The 24,148-nt window shown below is 32.9% G+C and overlaps 1 protein-coding gene across 38 annotated transcripts in view; it reads left to right on the top strand.

Moving 5' to 3' along the window:
* LOC105420883 (E3 ubiquitin-protein ligase RDUF2-like) overlaps positions 1 to 24,148 on the top strand; it is a 56,456-nt gene that overhangs the window by 17,263 nt on the left and 15,045 nt on the right. For 15 of the 38 annotated variants that reach the window (XR_016059189.1, XR_016059190.1, XM_088871841.1 and 12 more), the window contains 3 exons: positions 15,951 to 16,029; positions 16,925 to 16,998; positions 22,617 to 22,672. The gene's annotated coding sequence lies outside the window, so the exon portion shown is untranslated. Of the gene's footprint in view, positions 1 to 37; positions 335 to 15,950; positions 16,030 to 16,155; positions 16,201 to 16,924; positions 16,999 to 22,616; positions 22,673 to 24,148 lie in introns of those variants that run through there. The other 23 variants (XR_002282223.2, XR_966763.3, XR_002282222.2 and 20 more) reach the window with 6 other exon arrangements.

Genomic DNA, 24,148 nt, shown 5'->3' on the forward strand with positions numbered 1-24,148 from the left:
TTTTCATTTATCTATAACCGTGACATGTTGCATACAGGACCATCACATTATCTGGATAAATAACTGTGTGCGTCATGGAAACTATACGCCTTTCGTTGTCTTTTGTCTTGTATTCTGGCATAGCAAGTACATATTCCCTGTTACATAATCGAATGGCCTTCATTTGCAATTAGGCTGACTTAAAAGTTGTAAAAATAATTTGCTTTTATGTAAGTAACTTTTCATGCATTCGGAAGAAAAAATTCATCCTTGTTCAACAGTGAGTTTGAACACACACATAGACATGTATATGGATTTCTAGAAAAGAATTTCATAAAAATGTGATTTGAAGCAATGGTATAATGAAAAAGAAAAAGGACCAAAGAGAAAATTAGGTATACAATGAGGCCATGTAGATATACTGAGATACTAAGATATTGCAGGAATGAGATCATGGGTGTCTTATCTTCAGTTCATTATCTCTCTCACATTCTGAAATAAATTTCAGAAAGTATTAGGTTACACCATGTATGACGATGTTACATATTCATAAAACTGTGACGTATTTATTTTAATTTTCTAGATATTTGTCATTCTTCTATACTAAGCAAGTTTCTGTTGGCAATGGAGGTGAGGTATTGAAGATAACTGAAGTGCTTGGGTCCCTTTTAGAGAATATTGTGTACGGAAAGAGGAGAAAAGAAATGGTAGTCACGTGAATAATTCATGAGTCTTATTCAAGATTTAAAGTCTATAAATAACCAAAATCTTCTTTATTACTTGAAATGAATTAAAAAACTTAATTGTACTAGACATTCTGAACTCCACAATAAAGGTTACGAAGTTTGGGACTTGAATTCAACTCGGTCTTCTTAATATATCACAATATTGAAAGAAGGACTCATGTGATCTGGTCGGAGTATATAATACTTTTTTTCTTTTCTTTTTTTCAATTATTTTTCTTTTTTTCACGGCTTATATCACTCATAAGTAGTCCTTTTACAATATAATAACTTCAAATAAAATAAAATAAAAGAATACAATAAGATCTCAAAAACTTGAAGCCATTCAAAATAATGATTTTCATTAATAAAAAAAAGATGCAACCTAGGCTTGGGAATGAAGAAAACAATAAACAAATAAGCAAGAAACAAAAGAAGGTGTCGGACAGTACCTCAACTGGGCTTCTTATATCCCACACTGAGTCACCACCTTTTGATGGCGTGGGATCTAATGGTCAACTTTCAATCTCAACCGGAAAAACACGTTTAGACAAGACACAATAATGGAACACGAACTTCTTTGATCATAAATTCAATAGTTAGGTGAACCGTCCTTGATAACCTAGTTTGAGAGAGATGCTTCTCTTTCTTTCACACCCTATATACTTTTCTCTTTCTACCACACCTTATATACTGAGCCCTATTGTGAGATGAGAGATGATGGGAGACAAGAGAGCAACTATGAGAGAGATAGAGTGAGGCTTGCCCCTTTAGGGTTTTTTTTGGGAGGAGAGAGAGTTTCCAAGATGAGAGAAAAGTTTATTTCTTGGTGGGGTGTGCCTCCTAATTTTCGTAAGAGAGACACAAAGAATTCCTCTACTAGGGGTATGTCTCTCTTATTGTATATGGGAGAGAGAAGAGAGATTTTAGGTGTAAGAGATATGGTGTAGAGATTTAGGTATGGTATTCACCTTTTTATAGTGCTTGAACAAATTTAGGGTTTTCTAATATTTTACTTAAGCTTGCCACTTATGTGAGATTGAATATGCAGCATTGATCTTGGGTGACTTGTGGGGTGAAAGATATAAGCTCTCTATTCCATATATCGACCAGAAAGTCTTCAATGAATGGATTACATTGAATCAGTGGAATATGGATAGCGAAGATAGTACAGTAAAAAGAGCTATATGAATCTTTCTACCGTACTATCCATTTATCAAAATATGGGATTGATATTGATCAATCCACATCATAGTATGTGTTTACATATATGTACATGTAAATAACACTCCTATTTGATTTACATTCATATTTATTCAAGTGCTAGAACCATTATCCCTCACTTCCTAAACCATTTTCTCATCAATTAATTTAAATAAAATTTAATATATGATAATACTATCCTTTCTTATTTTATACATAAGCCTTCTCATACATATCAAAATATCATTCAAAATTTCTTCAAAGCTTATTTTTTCTTAAAACAATATAAACTTATCGCTCAAGCTTTAGAGCTTGATTACAAAAAATAGAAAGTGTCCTAGGTGGGGCGTGCCACCCATTGTGGCACATAATAGGCCCCACCCAATTTGCTATGGTGGGCTCAAAAGTCCTATTAGACCTCCCATGCAATTATATTATTATTTATTTTTAGAAAAATATAAAATCATTATTAGAATATTTAAAATTATTATAAAATGAATATATATGTTTTTTGTAAATCCAAATTTGATAAATAAAATATTCAGAGATTCAAAAAAGTTCAAATAACAATTCTAAAAATGATATATTATTAAAATAAACTAAATTATATACTTTAGTGGAAAAATGATCCATATGGTCTAGAGTAAATATCCATTAGGGCACTCCATGTCCAACTGCAAACTACGAAGTACACATGCTTTCTCAAACCAACCTAGCGTTGCCCATGACCCACAGTCCATGCAAGGGATCATTAGTGGGCCACCAAAATCTAGCCAATAGGTAAAGGGTCGTAGTCCCAATGTATGGATTTCAGGTCCCCTTTTGGCGACGAAACTAATGTCATATTGACCTGATGCAATCCATTGCTTGATGGTGCACATGGGGTATCTCTTACACATATACATGTTTCACCGTGAAATGTGGTTTACTTTCCCAAAAATGGCTATCAATGTGCATGCCGTGTGATGGAACAAATGATGAGGCATTGGCCCCGTCTCTAAAGTCCTTCATTACACACAAGAGTCACACAATCCCCCGACTCACTCTTCTGGGAATACTCCGACTTCATCAAGGGATAACCCATTTAACCGTCATCGGTTTGTTTCTTTATGCCCAAGTAACATGGGTTTTTCCCAACCAGATTGACCTAGCATGTTAAGCACAGTCCAGTATCAGCAAACATCTCCCACTGAGTTTATGTTCCACTATATAATTCTTTTACAAGCACTCATAGGTCTTTAATGGCCACACTCACCCAACAAATACATGTTATATAGAACTGAAGATAAATCATAAAATGCACGAAAAGTGCAAGTAAGAAACAAAAAATAAGCAATGATTAGTCATTAATTAATCTATGACAAAATAACTTAGTTCGAACTTTAAAAAGAGGATGTTAAGACCCAGTAGCTTGGGTTTTGTTCTTGAGATTCATGAAAATGACAAGGTGATCTGGAGCAGAAAGGTAGCGTTTTTCAGATGTTGTTAAGTTGTGTTTATTGTTTTTCTCAATGCGCAATTTTTTGTCAGGTATTTTGTGGGGTAATCGTAATTTCATTGTGCTTGGTGATTGACCATCTTTTGGGTTGGCAAATCTACCTCCTTAGTGTTTGCAAGAATCTCAACTTGGTATTTATAAGTTTCTTTTTTGCATTCTTTGCAGTTATGGTTTTTGTTATGGATGCTATTCATTCATTTTGATTGTGCTTCGTGTATCATATACCTAGGTGCTAGGCCAAAATATGTTAATGTGGGTGTGTCCAATAAGCAAAGGACATCGCAGTGATGGGATCCATTTCGTGACTGCCTGTTAGATGTTTTAGCAAATTGACATGGTAAATTGATGCATCAGCATGAGGATAATTGCCATGTTCCTTAAGGGACCTTGCTGTGGATGATGTTAGATTTGGTGCTATCCAAAATCATCATCATAAGGAAATCTCATATTATGTGGGATTGAAATAAAAATAAAAATTCAAAAAAGATTAAGAATCTTAGAGATATCTCTTGGTCTTTTGAGATATACGGAACATCTATAAAAAGTTTTATATTTAGTGTAGACTTCTAATCTTATATATATTGAATGAAAGTGCAGAGAATTTGTGTGTCCAATTTGGGTCACCATATGAGAATGGTAGTTCCTCTAGAGAGAAAGGGAGGCATGGTCTTCTATGCATAAGATGCAATTTCTTCTTAGAAAATAGAGCTTCCTATGAAGATAAATATTGATGGTGCCTCCTGAAGACTCCTGCAGAGTTAGACGCTGGTTTTTTGTAGAGAAGCGGTTCTCATAGAGATTTTGGGTCGTTTCCCCTTTTAGTTAGAGAGAAAGTCAGTTCCTCATTGCTCTCACATCTCTATCTAGTGTTGTTGGTAATGGTTGCCAAAAGTAAAGAGAAAGAAGGGAGAGTGGTTTAAAAGGGTTTGCTCGACTCTGTTTTTGTCGAGGTTTGTTTCAAAATCTTTGATATAACTTTCATTGGTATAATGGATTTTAGTTTGTCGTGCCCGTGGATGTAGCCCTTCTAAGGTGAACCATGTAAAACTTGTGTTCTTGTAGTTATGTATTTCATGTTTTATGTCTCATACTTTATTTGCCAAATATTAAACTATCGGGTTTAGAGCTTTTGCGCACAATAAGTGGTATCAGAGCCTGGTTTGGGGTTTTCAGTATGACGGTAAAAATTTCGAATGCAAAATTTGAGGTAGAGAAATTTGATGGCAAACATTATTTTTCAGCAAAAATGGTGAATAAAATTATTTGGCAAAAGATGATGAACTTATGAAGCTATCTAATGGATGTTGGCATGGTGAACAAGTGATTTTGATATCAAGGTGGAGATTGTTGGACTTCGGTCCATCCAAAATCACCCTCATAAGGAAATCTCATATTATGTGGCATTGAGATATTTCCTTATTATGTGAGATTGATATTGATATTTGATAAGTTTATTAAGAGAAGTAGAAATCCAAAAAAGATTAGGACTCTTGAATATATCTCTTGGTCTTTTGAGATATATGTAACATCTATAGAAGTTTCCTATTTAGTGTGGACTTCTAATCTTATACATATGGGATGAAAGTATAGAGAATTTGTGTACCTAATTTGAGTCACCATATAGGAATGGTGGCTCATCTAGAGAGAGAGGGAGGCAAAGTCTCTTGTGCATGAGATGCAATTTCCTCTTAGAGAAGATAGCTTCTTATGAAGAGAAACATTGAGGGTGCCTCTTGAAGACTCTTACAAAATGAGATGTTGGTTTCTTATAGAGAAGCGGCTCTCATAGAGATTTTAGATTACTTCTTCTTTTAGTTAGAGAGAAAGTCAGTTCCTCATTGCTCTTGCATCTCTATCTGGTGTTGTCGGTAATAGTTGCCAGAAGTCAAGAGAAAGAAAGGAGAGTGGTTTAAAAAGATTTGCTCGACTGTGTTTTTGTTGAGGTTTGTTCCAAAATCTTTGATGTAATTTTCATTGGTATAGTGGATTTCAGTTTGTCGTGTACATGAATGCAGCCCTTCTAGGGTGAACCATGTAAAACTTGTGTTCTTGTAGTTATGTGTTTCAGGTTTTATTTCTCATACTTTATTTGCCAAATATTAGCCTATCGGGTTTAGAGCTTCCGCGCACAACAAATGATCCAGATCTAAAGAGTTTGAGATTTTCTTGTGCTGTTATTTGGAACCCATTCTTTTATCATGCCACATCCATTCTTTTATCCTGCCACATCTCATAAAACCAATTCAAGTGTTAGTTAAAAATATGTGTCTGAGAAAGAGAGAAGTGTTAGTTAAAATGTGTGTGATTGTCTGAGAAAGAGAGAGAGAGAGACCTGGAGGTTTGAAACCATGAGCCCTGTCCTTCAAACTATTGTCTTCCAATCTAGTTTAAAATATAAAATGGTTGATCTCTGTCATGGCGTACTTGTTACCAAATTGATGATAAAGAGTTGTAAACTGCGTGTAATTTCATATGGTGTATATTGTTATTGGTATTTCTTTTCTTGTATATAGTATCTTGTTCGAAACAAAGAGATTCAATTTGCTCTAAAAAGGCAAGAGGAAGGCCCAAAAGGACATGGATGAAAGTTGTGAGAAGATATATGGTGATTTAAGGTCATGATTGTAGATATGACCCTTAATAGAGTAGAATGACAGAACAAGATTCGTATAGATAACTCTAAATAGTTGGGATAAGGCTCTGACGATGATGAAAGAGACTCCAATTGTTTCCTTGAAAATCCTATGTAGAAACAAATGATTTGGAATTTGGAACTTGTTGAATTCCACAATTCAACATAAAGATAATGTTCATTAGATATTGGAACTTATTGAATTCCACAATTCAACATAAAGATAATCTTTATTAGATGTTGGAACTTATTGTATTCCACTATTCAACATAAAGATAATCTTCATTAGATGTGCATGCTATGCTCGGATCAATAGGCATGAGCAAGCCCCAAGCCCCAACCCTTAAACCCTAAAGGTAATCTTCATTAGATGCGCTTGCTATGCTCAGATAAATTAAGCATGAGCAAGCCCCGAGCCCCAACCCTCAAACCCTCTCAAATTGTTGGAAATACTTCTTTAAGTGGCGTGCTTACTTTGAGCTTTGGTGAGAAAAATAATCAAAATCTAGGCACCTACTGAGGGTTAATACTGTATGCAAGTACAGTACTCCCCAATGCTCAAAAGAGTATCGACATGGGCATGGACTCACCTGGGTCACTCAGACCTGTTAGGGTGCCTGCAGATGTATAACTCTAGTGATAGGGTGAGTCTAACTTGTGTTTATGATTCTTATTCGTTTTTTATAAGACTCGTTGAATTGGGCTGTCCGACTTGGCTGAGCTGTTTTAACTTGACCTCAAGACCCTGGCAAAGATTTAACCCGAGTACAAACTCTAAAGCATTAATGCCCCACATGCATGTAGTCTATTGTGGGTTATTGAGATCTATGATCCTAAAGGCTATGGAAATTTGGTTATCATTGTCCACAAGAAGATAGTCCTGAAGAAGGGGTGGGCCCCATCATTTGATTCACTTATGTCCTAATCTAATGGCCATGTATTCCTTTTCATTAGAATTGATTACTTAGATATGATAACCCCATTGGACGACATAGTAAACTTTCCCTTGTCTTGTTATATCCTTAGGGGCTTCATATTTATCATCATCCAAGCTTTATCCCAACTATTTGGGTCTGCTATATGAATATTGTTCTGCTGTTTTGTTCTATCAAATGCCCTAGAACTTAGTCAGACCTTTAAGGGCTTCATCACCATTACTCTTAAGGGTTTATATTCTCTTGACTTTTGCTACAATATGCACTTACTGATGGCAGAGCTTGTTTTCTCCTTGGGATGGCCCACTTAGTTCTTTGATATGGTTTCTACTGATGACATATATTGGGCTACAAAGTGGTCTAAATTGATGGGATTATATGATGACCACATATGCCTTGCCCCACATAAGAAAATAAAAATTAAATAAGCAAAAAAATAAAAAAATAAAAACAAAATATTACAGTTGTCTTTGAAATAATGTTTTAGCATCGAAGTAGAGAAGACATAGATATCTTGAATATCATATTCATCAGCCGTAGGGAGCGTCATAGTTGTTATGGTTAGCACCAAAGTTGACATAGCATAAATAGTGGGAGTTGTGAGCAAATATATGGCAAATCTGGCCATGATCAATTATGAAGTGGATCCTACGGTATTTGAAGGGAACTTACAATATTGGTATTTGTTATAGGGAGCCTCATGTTTGCTATGGTTAGCACTAGCCTTAGCAGAAGCAGTGGAAGTTGTGTGCAGATAAATGACTCCTGGCCATGATCACTTGATTGCTGTGAAGTGGATCCTTCACTATTTGAAGGGAACTTATAATGTTAGTATTTGTTACAGTGGAATGGATTTGAAAGTCATTGGTTATGTTGATGTAGATTTTGCAGGTGACTTGGATAAAAGAATGTCTACTACAAAGTATTTTTTTCTTTGGGAGGTGGTGCAATCAGTTGGTTATCACTATTGCAATCTAGGGTAGCTTTGTCTTCTACAGAGGCTGAGTATATGTTAATTACTCATGTATCTAAAGAAGCAATTTGGCTAAACAGGTTACTTGATGAATTCTTAGTTATACAAGAAGGTATACCGTTTCATTATAATAATCAGAGTACCTTGTTTTTAGCAAGGAATCTAGCCTTCCATGACATGACTAAACATATTGATGTTCAATATCACTTTATTTATGATGTGGTAAAAGATGACAAAATTTTATTGCAAAAAATTCATACTGATAACAATCGAACGGATATGTTGACTAAGCTCATAGGGAAAGGGAAATTCACTTAATGCAAGACTTCCTTGGGACTTATGGTTACTTGATGATTAGTAACTGGTGGGCAATAATTTCTTGGTGCGGACTATTCAGAATGAAAAAATGTTTTCAAGTGGGAGAATGATAGATACGTGAAGCCATTTTCAAATACTTTTTGTTTCATTATCTAACTCAATGTTATTAGAACTTTCCTATTTTTGTGGGATTGTAGGCAATCTTATATGGGTGGTAGTTTTTATGAGATATATGATGCAACCCACATATATATATATATATATATATATATATATATATATATATATATATATATATATATATATATATATATATATATATATATATATATATATATATATATATATACGATCTAACTTGTATAAAAAATAAATAGTCTTATTGTATATATTTGATTAAAATATTTATACTAATTTAGTCAATAATCATGTATAAAAGTTGTATGTGAAAAGTGACAAGGTGATTTGATCATCTTCGAGTAATGGTTGCACTTTACAAGTTAGGAGAGTGATTTCATGCAACGGTTGTATAGGAATATAATGCAATGATCTTCAAAAATCATATTAGGGCCATTTGTTTGATCCAAATTTTAAAATATACACTCCTTTCATTCTAATGAACAATCACAAAAAAGAAAACTTTGAAAAAGTAACCTAAAAAGCATTTTTTTTAGCCCAATTAACATAGGCTGTCTATTTTGGTGAGATACTTAGTTCTAGACCTTAGAATGATCTTTTTTCTGTCCAAATTTTTTAGATAACTTTATTATCATTATATTAACAATATTAAAAAAAGTAAAAAAAATAATTTTAAATTCATAAAGCCTAGATCTTGAAATTCATCAAATAGACGGTTTAGATTCATTGCTGGAGGGGATTCATTTTGACCTTATATAAGGTGTGAATTGGTTTTTTTTTTCTTTAGATTGATTATTGAGATGTAGAGAGTGTGTGCCTAAAATTTTGGATCATACAAATACCACAAACACGGTTTTCTAGAAGTGTGTTTGCATTATAAGTTGATGCAGTTATTGACTCTGCACTTCCAAAGATTTTGTAACAAAATATAAAAGGGAAAGTCTACAAAGAGACTATTTATCTTTTATACATGGAGGTCCCAATCATTCTTACTTATTAGATGTCAATTGGATGGCTTGGGGTAAGTCATGAAGTCTGAAAAATTTCTTTTGGAACTTTGTATTTATTCAATAACACTCTCACAATCACTCATTTTGAAATTTAAGGGACATGAATGATTGTGACTTCTATGTACAAAAGATAAATTGTCTCTTTGTTGACAATCCTAACATAAAAAGTACCTTAAATCCTTCTCATGTAAGTTATGATGCGAAGAAGTGAAGTATTTTCTTTTTTCAAATGGGTTATATTAGGGTGCTCACGGTATACAATAAATTATCATTGTATTAAAAAATTTTGGATACTTATATACTCTTGTTTTGTACGTGGATCAAATTTTTTTTTAATAAGGGTATACTTCAAAGTTTTGGGATGTAACTTCTACAATCTATAGATTAACTTCAGTCCCAAAAAAAAAAAAAAAATCTGAATTGAACTTGTCTTGAGATTAACCAGAGATCTTCACTTTTGAAGGGCAAATTCTAAGCATAAAAAAACTCAAAATTCAAAAAAAAAAAAATTCTTTGAAAATAATCATCTATGTACGGATTGGATGCACCTAAGTTTCAAAATTTATTGGATGTGAAGAAAAAAAGATTAAAATAGTACGTAGTGACAGTTTGGATAACATCATAGAAATTACCTCTTCATCCAAAAAAAATCTCACTGCAAACTCAAAACCCCCATCAAAAAAAAAAAAAGAGTTAGACTCAAGTATTTTTTGGCATTTAATTATTTTTGCTTGGATAAGCGTGTCCTCCCTCTCCTAGGTTCTTATTTCTCTTCTAAAACTTTCCTATAAGCTTTCCCTCTGGTAAAGAAGCCATGGAAATAGAGTCCTTTCACTCTCCTCTCTGTCGTCAAGTAGGTCTTTTGACTAAGAGAGTGGAGATATAATATATGCTTGGGCGGAAACATAGTATATGTGCTCTTCTGTCAATGTCAATGTAAACTATCAGAAATTAAACACTTAGTTGAGCTAATACAAGAGAATATCATCATGATAAATTTTTTTGCCATCTCTCCCTACTTTTTTGTTTTTTTTCAAAAAAGTAGAGAGAGATATGACAAGAATTTGAATGACTCATGAAGTATGATGAGTGGGGATACTTTTGTGGGTTGCTTGATTTGAGAATATAGGAGAATAATGTGAAGTTAGGAAGATATCTTTCCTTTAATCTCCAAACATGGATTCCCACGTTTATAATTAGTGTACAGTACTCGTGCTCCCCATTTTAAGCAACCAAATTAATAGCATGAAACAAAAATGGAAAATTGTTTCATGAGTCACCTCTGACTTACAAACGTCCATCCTAAAGATGGAAGTTATCTAAAAAGAGTACTGTCCATAAATAAATATGGAGGTGCATAAGCAAACTAAAATTATGTTTTTAATTGTAAAAGTTTCTTTTTCTTTTCATATTTATGATATTCTTGGCCCAGATGATGAATCTATAAAAATAAATTAAAAAAAAACACATCTAAAATGAATTTTAGTGAGGGGTCACATATGTACATATGAGTCAGCTGACTCATAAAAACCCTATATATATATATATATATATATATATATATGGAAAAGTTCATATAGAGCCAAGGCTCTAAACAATCAAATTTGAGCCTACCTCAAAATTTTCACTAGAAGAGGTTGTTTTGATGCTCAAATATCTTTAAATTGATCATCTCGATATCAAGATGCATGGACATGAGAAAATGGATTTCAAGTTTTGGAAATAGTGTATTTTGTAACACAATTTTGGATCATCAATTTTCAAGTTTTCATAAATCTATCGATCTACACTATTTTTGAAGCTTTAAATTTTATAAATAAACATGAAAATATATTTTAAGGCTGTCACAAATATTTCTAATAATGAAACCTCATTTCTCAATACTATTTGAAGGTAGGCTCTAATTTGATTGTTTAGAGCCTAGGCTCTGCACAAACCACACCCATATATATATATATATATATATATATATATATATATATATATATATATATATATATATATATATATATATATATATATATACTACAACGCGCCAAGATCTACAGTAAAATCTTATGGTATTGTTTAGAGTAAGTATGTGAATATCATTTTGGAATTTGGTAACACAATGAACAATGGCTAATAATTTTTTTTTAACCATGGAATAGTTTTTCTAGGTTGGATTCTAGGCTTTAGAAGTATACCTGAGTAATTGTTCTTGGGTATCAATACGTTGCTTGAGAATACCACCCAAGCCTATATCCGAAGCATCGCATTCTATAATTTTGAAAGCAGTAGGATGAGGAAGGGAAAGGCAAACAAGGGTTTTTCCCTTTTGTTTGATTATTTGGACTGCATGGGTATGGATAGTTGTCCATGGTGGAGGATTCTTTTTGAGTCTATCATGTAAAGGTTTAGCATCAATAGCCAAATTAGGATAAAAATCACTAACATAATTTAAACATCCTAAGAATCGTTGGAGTTCTTTTTTGTCAAGTATTTGATCAGGAAATTTATCAGCAAATTGTATAGATCTATCTATTGGAATAATAGTGCCATGATTTATCATGTCCTAAAAATCGAATATTGGTTTTAAATAAGGTAATCTTTTTAGCGGACACTACTAATCCAACATTCTGGATTGCATGAAGAAAAGTAGTAATATGTTTGATATGTTGATCTATAGATTCAGAGAAAATTAAAACATCATCAATATATACTATCATGAATTGGTAATAAGCATTAAAAACATCATTCATTATTTTTTGAATCTCTGATGGCGCATTTTTTAAACCGAATGGCATTACATTCCATTCATACTGACCAAATGGTACATTAAATACTGTTTTGTATTTATCTTGTTCTTGTATTTGTATCTGCCAATATCCAGACTTCATATCGAATTTAGAAAAGATACAAGCATTTGCGACTCTTTCTAATAAATCTTTTTTATTTGGGATAGGATAGCGATTCCATCTTAAGACTTTATTAAGAGGTTTATAATTTATAACTAATCTAGGAACCCCTCTTTCTTTTTCAGCATTTTTATTTACATAAAAAGCTGTACAGCTCCAAGGTGAGGAGTTTGGTCGTATTAAGTTCTTTGATTGGAGATCACTGATTTCTTTACGACACATTTCTAGTAAGGTAGTATTCATTTGTATTGGTCTAGTTTTTGTAGGTATTTGTTTTTCATCAAATCCTTGTTCATACGGTAAAGAAATACTATGTTTTTTCCTTTCCCAAAAAGCATTGGGATGCTCACTGCATATAGAAGTTTCTATTTGTTGTTGTATTGATTGAATCTTTTGTTGGATCAAAGGATTTTGTATTTGTTCTTCTATATGCTTATATTTAAGCTCTTGTTTTAGAGTACAAAGAAATCTTTCTTTATTCTGTAATTGATCTTTAACATTATTAATCTCCTTTAACTTTGGTTTATGAATAAAGTCAAAATGTATTGGTACATTTTGATAGTTTGAAGATATTCCTGTTTGATCTATTGATAAAGGATATAGAAGTGTAAGAAATGGGACTCCAAGTATAACTGCTTGGCTTAGTCTTTTGACCATAATAAATGGTGTATTAAGACATTGATGATTGTTACAGACATAAGCATTAGATAATTTATAATTGATAAATAGTCTATTGCCATCTGCTGTATTTAATATTTGAGTTGTTTTATCAAAATATTTGGAAAGTACTAGGCCTTCATTGATGCAATTAAGGTCAGCCCCTGAATCTATTAACGTTGCGGTTTCGAAACTATAATCTTTTGCTACAACTATTTTGATTTGAACAAACCATTTTTGAATCATAATTTTATCTATTAAATTAACAGAAGGAATGGTTACTAGATGAGGTTTAGCTTCTGAAGTTTCTGGTATATCTTCTGGTGGATTTGGCTCATATCGCATAAGTTGATCAAATTCTATTTCATCTGTATCAGTTTCTGGTTGAGATAATTGTTGTAATTCTAAAGTTTTAACTCTATTTTTTAATTGATATACTTCTTTTTTTATTTCTTTATTTCTTGCTTTAAGTCTGAAATTGAAGGTTCTTTTTGTTGAGAAGTATGTTGTTCACTGACTCTTTTCATAATTGAAGCAAAATTGTATTCATCAGGTGATTTACTTATTGGCGGTGTTATTGCTTTTGTTTTTGTTAATGTAATAAATTTTATGAGTACATATCTTTTTTCTTCTGGATCTGTAATTTTGTCAATAATATCTAATATTAAATTATCTTCCTGGGTGAGTGTATGAAGATTATGTGTAGGTATAGGATAACTACAACTATTATCTTTCATTGAATTGGATGATTCTGTATTTGATGAAGAATTTGAAGAATCAGATGATTCAGCCCATAAAAGATCATCATCCTGAATATTTTCTATATGTGATTCAGTGGAATTGGAAGATGTAGAATCATAATTAATTATATTATATAATTTTGATTTAATTGTATCATCTAAATGTAATGATTCTATTTTCTTTTTTAATTTACATTGATGTTTATAATGACCAACCTTTCCACATTTATAACATACTGAAAGTTTCTTTTTATTCTTTGTATTTGGAGAGAATTTATTTATGAATTTTCTTTTAGATTTTTTGTATTGTTTATGTACTTTATTGGTTTTGGATTTATACTTGTCTTTCTTATATTTTTTTTTTTATATATATAATTTTTCAGGCATATTTTTTCTATCAAGATAATATCCAAATTGTTCACAAAAGTTACCAAGTTCTTTTCTCTTGGTAATTTGTTGTTTATCCAATTGTTTTTTGAGTTTCATATCTGTACATAAGGCTAGGCCTTCAGCACATATTTTTGCTGAGAGTTCTCCTAGTGTATAAGTTGAATAGACTATGATTCCATTATGTTTCTTTCTTAGTCTATCTTTGACTTTTTCAGCAAATAAATATGGTAGTCCGGCTATGAATTTTTCTTTCCAGTGGTCTAATTGACAGTCTTCTCGTATTAATAATCGTGAGAAAAATACATCTTTGTATTATTTATAATGAGATAAGGTAAGACAGCGAAGATTGGAGAGCAGATCTTCTGATCTGGCTGCTAATAATGTTGTGCTTCCTACGAAATGGAGTGTAATGGTAAATATTAAGGTGTTAACGACATCACTTTCAGTATAAATTATTTCTTGATTTTGTTCATTTCTGGCTGTCCACTGTCTTGTATTGGTAAGGATTCTGTTTTTAGTTTTATCATCTACATAAAAATCCCACCAGCCCCTTAACCAGCCAGTGAACCCGTTAACTATTGCCTTGGCAACTTCTTGATTTGGGTTGCCTGCCATTTTGTTTGCAGAAGCAAACATTGTCATATGTCTCATGACATCTAGTATTTTTAATTCTGATAAACCATCTATTTTCCAATTGACTATTAATCTCCCTGAATATGACACAACTTGTTATATAGCACCTTCTTCAAGTTGAATGTCAACAGGTGTGGGTTTTTTATGATATGGTAAGGCTGTAATAGGTTTCCAATTTTTTCCATAAGCTATTCTATTCAGATCAATAGGTGTTGTGTCCATGAAAGCATTTTCTTGGTTTTGTAAAGTATCTTCTATGATAGGTTCTTCTTGGAGCATCATTGTTTCATGCTCTGGTATTTTGGTTTTTCCTTTATCTGAAGATTCAGATAGTGGGCTAGGTATAATTGGTGTAGGAATACTAATTTTGGGTGAAGAAATGCCTTTTATATCTAATTGGGATAATTTAGCTATTAACTGGTCCATTAGGGTTTTATTATTTTCTCCAATATGAAATTTATTCTTATTCAATTCTAGAGGTGGTTTAAACAAGACTGCTTTAGGAAGGGAAGGTGTTACTTTCTTTGAAACTAGTCTTTCTATTCTTTCTGCTTGTCTTCCTAAAGACTGCATATATAAATTTGTATAATTATTTTGTTCTACAATATGAGGAATCAATTCTTGTTTTTTTCCTAATTCCTTGGGTAAAACTTTATATGGTGTTGCAATTATATCATATAATGATTGAGGTGGTTCTCCTTTGGTTGATAGAGTTACTCCTTTTAGTATTATACTTTTTTCAGGAGGATATGTACTAGCAGTGGTTGTACCATCAGTACTGATATAGGTTTTTTCTTCTAGAGTTTGGATAGTATCAAATGAGGGAATATTAATATTATAGTGAATACATATTTCTTTTAACCAGATAAAAAATCATTTTGTTTCTCTTCCTTTTTTGAGAAATTTATTGTATTTTGCATCCATTAGTTCTATTAATCTTGGCTGGAATGTTTGAAGATACCAATTTCGAATTTGTTTGTTTTCTTCAGAAAGATAATCTTGTCTGAGATAGTTAATATTAATTTTTTTCCTTTTTCTTTCTATTTTAGCGGCTAAATAAGCTGCTATATATTCATCTGTATATGTATTATGAATATCTATTTCTTCTTCTATATCATCTTCTACTTGTAATGTAAGTATTTGGAATTCTTCTATACTTGGTTCAGGAGTGTATGTAGGAAGAATTATATGATTGACTGTTCTTCTTACTCCTTGTAAATGGAAGTCAGAAGATGGTGTTGGTTGGGAAGAAGGAGGAGGAGGAAGTATGATAACATCAGGAGTATGACAGGATTTTCTAGCAGGTGTGAATGTTTTTTTATTTCTTTTCCTGTTAATATCTATGTCATCTTTGATTTTAGATTGTTGAAATTTTATTTCAATATTTCCATCTGAATGTTCAATTATTTGGTTTGGAATATTATTTCTAGGTACTTCTTGGGGTTGGTTTGCATGTTGTAGTGCCCAAGACTGAGGTAGAATAATATCTGACCAATTAATTGTTTTACATATAATTGTATGTGATTTTTCCATATTTGTTTGAAATAATATGGTCTGGTCTTTTTTATCCATTCGCATAATATTAGGACAAAGAGTATTCATTACTTTATAATATATTTTGTATACTATTGCTAAATTTTGAGAACCATGAGTCATATTAAATCCATGAGTTTTCAAATTTATTGATAGGATATCTAAGATATTTGGATCTGTTAAAGAAACCGAAAAATTTGAAAAACAGTTAAAATATGTGGGTCCACTACATAGGCTGGATTCAACCATTCCTAGGAGTGAATCTGTGAAGTTATTGTGTCTTGTATCTCTTAGGCATACAAGCACAGAAGTGTTTAACCCTAGTCAGGTTAAAGGTTTAATGGCTATTTGAATAAGCCCAATATGTAAATATTTATAACTATTTTCTTTATGTTTTTCAATAATTTTTCTTGATAGTAGTTGAAAGTCTTATTGATTTTGAGTTACAGACAAACTTTCTTCTACTGTCTTTATAGCATAACTTTGTTTGAATTTGAATGATCCTTTTTGATAAATATATGTTATTGGTATTTTGGGTATATTCCAATTTTGAATGTGATCCTCAATATCATTGATAATAATATGTTCCTTATTTTTAACTCCTAGTGTTTGAGATGTAGTTGCATGATTACTTTTAAGATTCCTAATTAAATTTGCCATCTGTAGGTTGCGGATAATGACAATCTGGACGATCAAGGGTCCAGCGTGTTCCCCTAAGCGGCTCTTCCTGGCCTTGGCTGGTACTTTGCATAGACTTGTCCTTTCGTCTCTTGCCTTAACTCTCGAACCAAGTTTCTTAGATGTAAATTTAAGTGGGTTTCTACAGTAATCTTGTAACGTTTAACTCTAACAATTTTACTGTTTGGCTCTGATACCACAACGCGCCAAGATCTACAGTAAAATCTTATGGTATTGTTTAGAGTAAGTATGTGAATATCATGCTATTATATTTGACTATTTCTTGTAAAATTTTGTAAAAATTGAGACATAATAGAATTATGCAAATAAAAGGTATTACTGATATATCAATGACTAACCACTGTGTGTGGTTGAAATCTCCTATTTTTACACTAAATAATATTTTGAACTGTATAATATTTGTTAACAATCATTTATGCAAACTGAGATTGTATTAGACAATAGTAAAGTCTTACAGACAGATAAATCATACTATTTCAAACAGTTTACAGGATTACAGGTTGAATTGAAAAAAGATTACAGGAGAAATTTAACTTGAAATCAATACACTTACTGTGTGCATATGCAATAACTGGAAAAGAGTTTCCAGTGTTGAGGGCAAGAGGAAGGCAGAGAATTTATATTGCAATCACACATGCTGATATAAAATAAAAGAGGAGAGAGAACCTGGTAGGTGAATAGATATGAAGCTATGAAGCTATGAGGTCAAGATAGCTTGATGACGAGGATGATGCAGTATCTCCAGAGAGAGAAAGGTAATAGAGAAGAGGAAGAGATGAATGAAGTGAAGAGGCGGAGCAGAGGAAGTGGTGCTTAGAAGAGAGGTTCAGAACTCAGAGAGTTGAGATCTCTGATGGGGATTAAGCTAGGGTGTCGAGTAGCAACCTCGGGATTTAAAGAAGAGAGAACTGAGCGACCTGCCGATTAGAGAAGAGAGAGCCTCCTTATATAGGCGAGGTTACTTTGAAACGAAGCAAAGGAGGGAAAGGTGACAAGACTAAAAGGGAGAGAATCAAACAAAAAATAAAAGAGGACAAAAAATAAAAGAAAAGGATGCTTTAAAAAGCATCTTTGTACAGTAAATTTTCTTGTTTCTTATGCAGTGGCTACAGTAGCAGCATCTTGCATAGTGACGGTTGTCGGGGAAGTGGCTACAGCGATCACTTTATGTACAGTGATCACTTTATGTACAGTGCCTTTCTTGTCGTTTATAGAAGTGGGCACAGTGAACAGCATCATGGAATAGTCTTTTTTGTTTTTTCTGTCGGTGGAGCTTTGTCTTTTCTGGAGCTTTGTTGGTGGGGCTTTGTCTATTGTGAAGCTTATGACCTTTGACTACATTCATCTGGATCTTCTTCTTCCGGATCGGTTTCCTCTTCTGAATCTGCTTCACTGAGTTGTAAGTATCTATTGGTGTGTAGTGGGGAGGACTGGACAGTTTCTTCTGAGGACACTGGTTTTCGTCCTGCCTCAGCAAATATTTCTTTCATTTGTTGCTCTAACATTTCTTTTGAAGCATTGGGATTGGATTGGAGCATGTTTCTCAAATATGTAGGGAAATCAAAAGAGGTATTGGCTGTATTTGGGCTTGGTTGATGTATAGGTGTTTTCTGGGGTATTCTTTTAGGAGTGATGGTTGTGGGATCCATGTTAAATATGTCCCACCATTTGACTGAGATGGTTTTGCCCAATCTAGGAATATAAGTATGGTCAGCCGTATTATTGACAGAGATAGTATATTCCCATTTCATGATCCATGAGATTTAGTATAATGCCATAAAGTAAAGGTGAGTGTCAATAGTATTATCAATATTGTTGTATTGTACGAATTGTTTCTGCACTGTTTTGAAAGCAGGAAGTAAAATTGAAGATGTTGATCCCCATACTAAAAACCAGTTTTTAAACCATGTGGGGAATCTTTCAAAAACAGGTAACCGGAACTAGATGTACCAGCTATGAGTATTGTTTGGATTTTGGTAGTAAAAGAATTTATGCCAGGTTTCAATATACTCGGCATATTTGTAATATTTGTATGAGAAATATGGGTTGTGTAATTTCTTGCCTTGAGCGGGATTGTTACCCCACTCATCATAAGAAAGTAGTTTCTTTATTTGGATTTTTGAGTAAACAATTACTCGAGTGTTCTGCTGGTAATAATGGACAACAGAGATGGACCCTGTTTCCATAAGGATAGCCTCATAATATTCTCGGGTTTTAACCCCATTGGTTGGGTTTAGATGGTTGATCAAATATAAAGGTGCAAGTTTAATGGGGTCTGTATTGATATGATGTTCATCAATAGTGATGTCCATCAAATAGGCTCTTTCAATATATGAGGACTTGGGCATAGTAGGTCTTGAAGTGGATTTTGATTGGGCTGGAGTACATATAGGATTTGAGGTATGAGCTTCGGGGTAGGTTATCTGATGTATAGGAGAATTTGAAGGTGAAAGGGTTGCCAAAGGCGGAAAGTCACATTCGAATGGTATTATATTCATTGGGCGTTTATCGTTGCGAGAATTGCCACGAGAACCCATAGAGTTAGGTGAAGCTGAAAATGTAATATTATTATTTTTATTGGCTTCGAAAAGCTGTAGGGCCAAGGACAGTGGTGATTCTTCGTCGTTGGCGTCAGTGTTGCCCCCTGCTAAAATTCACGGGTGAGAAAATCAGGAAGAGAATTGGAAGTCCCGGGAAGGTGTTCTATTTGAAAATCGAAGGCGGACAGGATAGCCTGCCAGCGAGCAAATATTTGTTTAGAATTAAATTTTGAACATCTTTTTGCAGAATGTCCTTGGCTGCTTTGCAGTCAGTTCTCAATCAACAATTTCTTAATCAACAATTTCTAAGGAAGGATGACAAGACGTATAAAGAAAAAAGGATGTGACAGAAAGTAGATGCTATCGGCGAAAGAAAACAAAATGGAAAAGAAAAGGTGAAAAAGCCTTTTGTCTTTGTCGGCACATATGGACAAAAAGGCATCCGTGAATAGCATGCAACTTTGTCTTTTATGTCGGTGCTACAGTGATGCTATCCTTGAATAGTCTTCTTTTGTCTTTTTATGTCGGTGGAGAGCTTTTTGTCACAGCCTTGGTTTGTCGTTTATTGGTGGAGAGCATCTTGGCACAATCGTGGTTTGTCGTATGTCGGAACAGAGTATCTTTACACAGTAATATGAGTGAGTGGCAGCAATGAGTCATGGTCTTTGACTGAATTCGTTTGGATCATCTTCTTCTTCAAGGTCTGTTTCGTTCAGGGGAAAGTATCTATTGTTGTGAGTTGGTGATGACTGTACGGTCTCATCTGATGAGACCTGCTTTCTTCTTGCTTCTGCAAAGATTTCCTTCATTTGTTGTTCCAAGGTTTCTTTGGAAGCATGATGGTTTGTTTGGAGCATATTTCTTAAATATGTGGGGAAGTCAAAAGAAGTATTGGTTGTATTATGTCCACTTGGACTGGGGTTATATATAGGTTTTTTTGAAGCTATGCGTTTGGGAACTATGGTTATGGGATCCATATTGAAGATGTCCCACCATTTTACTGAGGTGGTTTTTTCCAGGCGTGGGATATAAGTATGGTCGGCTGTATTATTGACAGAGATGGAATATTCCCATTTTATAATCCATGGGAGTTGGTATAATGCAACAAAGTATAGGTGATTGTCTATATTATCATCACTATTATTGAATATAACGAATTGTTCCTGCACTTTTTAGAAAGCAGAAGATAAAATTACAGTAATTGATCCCCAAACTAAAAACCAATTTTTATATCAGTTGGGGAATCTTTCGAAAATAGGTAGACGAAACTGAATATACCAACTATAAGTGTTGTTTGGATTTTGGTAATAAAACATTTTATGCCATGCTTCTATGTACTCGACATACTTGTAATATTTGTATGAAAAATCAGGATTATGTAATTTTTTGCCTTGAGCAGGATTGCAACCCCACTCATCATAAGAAAACAATTTCTTGATCTGTATATTTGAATATACAATTACTCTGGTATTTTGCTGGTCGTAATGGACAACAAAGATGGATCCTGTTTTCATAAGAATGGCTTCATAATACTCACGAGTTTTGACTCCATTGGTTGGATTTAAATGGTTTATAAGGTATAATGGAGCAAGTTTGATAGGGTCCATACTAGTATGGTGGTCATCTATTGTAATATCCATAAGATATGCTCATTCAATATATGCAGAGTGAGGAATATTAGACCTTTGGTTTGGTTTTGATTGAGCTGGAGTATAGGCGGGAGTGGATGTATTAGTGTCTACATAAGTAATTTGGTGAACTGGAGAAATGGAAGGTGAAAAAGTTGCCAATGGCGGGTTCTCACCTTCAAAGGGTATTACTGTCAAAGGGCGTTTCTCATTGCGAGAGGAATTGCTACGGGTGCCCATGGGAGTTGGTGGATTGGACAGAGTATTATTATTATTAGCAGCAAAGAGCTGAAGTGCAAGTGATAGTGGTATATCGTCGTTGACGTCATTGTTGCCCCCTGCAAAAATTCACGGGTTAAAAAATCAGGAAGGGAAATAGAAGACCCGGGAAGGTGTTCAATAGTGAAATCAAAGGCAGAAAGTATAGCCTGCCATCTAGCAAATATTAGTTTGGCAACAAGGTTTTGAACATCTTTTTGTACAATATCTTTAGCGGCTTTGCAATCAGTTCGAATAAGAAACTGTTGATTAAGAATATCATTTTGAAATTTGGTAACACAATGGACTATTGCAAGTAATTCCTTTTTGACCATAGAATAATTTTGTTGAGTTGGATTCCAAGCTTTAGAGGTATAGTTGAGTAGTTGTTAATGACCATCGATGCGTTGTTTGAGGATACCCCCTAATCCCAATTCTGAGGCGTCACATTCAATTATTTTGAAAGCAGTAGGATGAGGAAGAGAAAGGCAAACAAGGGTTTTGACTTTTTGTTTAATTAGTTGGATTGCTTTGGTATGAATATCCGTCCAAGGTGGAGGATTCTTTTTTAATCTATTATGTAAAGGCTTAGCATCTATAGCAAGATTGGGATAAAAATCACTAACATAATTTAAGCATCCTAAGAACCTTTGAAGTTTTTTTTTATCTAGTATTTAATCAGAAAATTTATCAGCAAATTGTATGGATCGATCTATAGGAATAATAGTGCCATGATGGATATTGTGTCCTAGAAACTTAATATTTGTTTTGAATAAAGTAATCTTTCTTGCAGATACAACTAATCCAGCATTCTGGACTGCATGAATAAAATTATTAATATGTTTAATATGTTTATCTATGGATTCAGAAAAGATTAAGACATCATCGATATAAACTATCATGAATTGATAGTAAGCATTGAATACATCATTCATTATTTTCTGAAATTCTGATGGAGCATTTTCTAGGCCAAATGGCATTACATTCTATTCGTATTGTCCAAAAGGTACATTAAATGTTGTTTTATATTTATCTTTTTCTTGAATTTGTATTTGCCAATATCCTGATTTCATGTCAAATTTGGAAAATATACAAGTATTGGCTACTCTTTCTAGTAAATCCTTTTTATTGGGAATAGGATATCTAATCCATTGTAACACTTTATTTAGAGGTTTATAATTAATGACTAATCTTGGAACTCCTCGTTCCTTTTCTGTATTTTTATTGACATAGAAAGCTGCACAACTCCATGGTGATGCGCTTGGTCTTATTAACTTTTTTGTTCGAAGGTTAGTAATTTCTTTTCTACACATGTCTAATAAAGTAGTATTCATTTGTATTGGTCTAGCTTTAGTAAGGATCAAATCCAGGTTCGTATGGTAGACTAATACTATGTTTTTTCCTTTCCCAAAAAGCATTGGGATGCTCACTACAGATAGAGGTTTCTATTTATTTTTGAATGGATAGAATCTTTTGTCTGATAAAAGGATTCTGTATTTGTTCTTCCACATATTTATATTTAATTTCTTGTTTTAAAGTACAAAGAAATTTTTCTTTATTTTGTAATTGACTTTTGACATTATTGATTTCTTTTAATTTTGGTTTATGAATAAAATCAAAGTGTATTGGTACATTTTGATAATTATAAGATATTCCTGTTTGATCTATTGATAAGGGATATAGTAATGTAAGAAATGAGACTCGAAGAATAACAGCTTGGCTTAGTCCTTTGATCATGATAAATGGTGTGTTGATACATTGTTGATTATTACAAACAGAAGCATTGGATAACTTATAATTAATAAAGAGTCTACTGCCATCTGCAGTATTTAGGATTTTAGTTGTTTTGTCAAAATATTTTGTTGGTACTAATCCTTCATTGATGCTATTAGGGTTAGCACCTGAGTCTATTAAAGTTGATGTTTGAAAGCGATAATCTTCGGCTACTATAATTGTGACTTGAACAAACCATTTTTGAATCATAAATTTATTTATCAGATTGACAGAAAAAGTTGTGATCAGAAGTGGTTTTGCTTCTAAGGTTTCTGGTATATCTTCCGGTGGATCAGGACTATAGGTTGTGACAAGATGATTGAATTCTATTTCATCTGTATCTGAATTTTGATGAGATAAATTTTGTAATTCTAGGGTTTGAATTCTTTTTTTTAATTGATAAACCTCTTTTTTAACTTCTTTAATTTCATGATTAAGTTTTTAAATAGAAGGTTCTTTTTGTTTAGCAATATGTTGTTCACTAACTCTTTTTATAATAAAGGCAAAATTATATTCATCAGGTGTTTTACTAATAGAAAGTGTTTTTGCTTTTGTTTTAGCTAAAGTAATAAATTTGGTGATCACAGATCTTTTTTCTTCTGGATCTGTAATTTTTTCGATGAGGTCTAAGATTAAATTATCTTCTTTGGTAAGCATATGAAGATTCTTTTCCCTTTGATAAGATGATTCTGTATCAGTAGAAGAATCTGAAGAATCAGATGACTCTGTCAATAATAAGTCGTCATCGTGATTATTTCCTATATGTGATTCAGTAGAATCTGAGGTCGTGGTATCATAATTGATTATATTATATAATTTTGATTTGATTGATTCATCTAGGTGTAATGCTTCTATTTTCTTTTTTAATTTGCATCGGTATTTGTAATGGCCAACTTTTCCACATTTATAACATACTGGTAATTTCTTTTTATTATTTGGAGAAAACTTCTTTATAAATTTTTGTTTAGACTTTTTATATTTTTTATGTACTT

This window comes from Amborella trichopoda, chromosome 7 (genome assembly GCF_054954075.1).
Source record: "Amborella trichopoda isolate Santa Cruz 75 chromosome 7, AtrichopodaSantaCruz75HAP2 v2.0, whole genome shotgun sequence".
NCBI lineage: Eukaryota > Viridiplantae > Streptophyta > Magnoliopsida > Amborellales > Amborellaceae > Amborella > Amborella trichopoda.